Here is a 1223-nt window from a genome sequence, read left to right as displayed (position 1 = left end):
CCCCCAACGATTCCTAGAAAGCCTTCGGTCAAGTGACACTGAAAACACTCACTAATGCAGGGGGTCTCCAAGGCCAGTTTCAAATGCTGCTCACGCCTGCATTTCTTAAACATCTAAACGGCACGGATGTTTTTAAGGGGCCCTGGGAGAAGAGGAGAGGAGGGTGGAGGGGACACACCCAGGCCTAGACCCTCCACAGGAGCAGTGAGCAGGGCCTTTTCAGCGAAAATAAATGCCCGATGTGTAGTGGCAGGAACTGAAATGAACTTTTCTCCCCATCTCTCACCATTTCCTTTCTGTTCCTCCCCCCCAGAAAAATCCCCTACCCCCCCAAAAGTCAAACTCCCCTTCACGCCCAGCTGTCTGTAGCCCGATAAAGGTAGAATATCCAGTGCTGGACTTAGCTAGTGACGTGAATGGTGCTGCAGAACTCAGGTGCTGGCTGTCAGTTTTAAAGGAGAGGGATGCCTAAATGAGGAGAGGGAAATAACTGATGAGGAAGGTCTGGGTTTAAAGGATCAAGAAGCCCTGAAAATCGGGACTGAAGCTCCATTCTGTATCCATGGGAAGGTCAGGGTGGCCAAAGAGATGGCAGTGGTGGGATTCAAACCCACGCCTCCAAAGAGACTGGAGCCTTAATCCAGCACCTTAGACCGCTCGGCCACACTACCTCCTGTAAGCAAAGATGGCTGCCTGCTCCTCTCCCTATGAGGGCTTGTCTTCACTACCAAATTAGGTCAGCACTGTAGGCTGGAGGAGGGACCCCCTAGCAGCTCAGGGGGGTTCTAGTAACAGAAAGAAAAGGAGGACTTGTGGCACCTTAGAGACTAACCAATTTATTTGAGCATAAGCTTTTGTGAGCTACAGCTCACTTCATCGGATGCATGCAGTGGAAAATACAGTGGGGAGATTTATATACACAGAGAACATGAAACAATGAGTGTCACACCGTACACACTGTAACCAGAGTGAGCAGGTAACGTGAGCGATTACTAGTAAGAGAGAAAAAAAACTTTGTGTAGTGATAATCAAGGTGGACCATTTCCAGTAGTTGACAAGAATGTGTGAGGAACAGTAAGGGGCCGGGGGGGGGGGGAAGTAAACAAGGGAAATAGTTTTACTTTGTGTAATGACACATCCACTCCCAGTCTTTATTCAAGCCTACTTTAACGGTGTCCAGTTTGCAAATTAATTCCAATTCAGCAGTCTCTCGTTGGAGTCTG

At 48.7% G+C, this 1223-nt stretch overlaps 1 non-coding gene across 1 annotated transcript; it reads right to left on the bottom strand.

The window, feature by feature from the left end:
* Nucleotides 1-589: 589 nt before the first annotated feature.
* TRNAL-AAG (transfer RNA leucine (anticodon AAG)) lies at nucleotides 590-671 on the bottom strand. Its single transcript has one exon. It is a non-coding gene; the product is annotated as a tRNA-Leu (tRNA).
* Nucleotides 672-1223: the final 552 nt, after the last annotated feature.

The sequence above is a fragment of the Eretmochelys imbricata genome, chromosome 28 (genome assembly GCF_965152235.1).
Source record: "Eretmochelys imbricata isolate rEreImb1 chromosome 28, rEreImb1.hap1, whole genome shotgun sequence".
Lineage (NCBI taxonomy): Eukaryota > Metazoa > Chordata > Testudines > Cheloniidae > Eretmochelys > Eretmochelys imbricata.
Note: the sequence above shows the minus strand (reverse complement) of the source record. Positions and strands in the feature narration are given on the sequence as shown.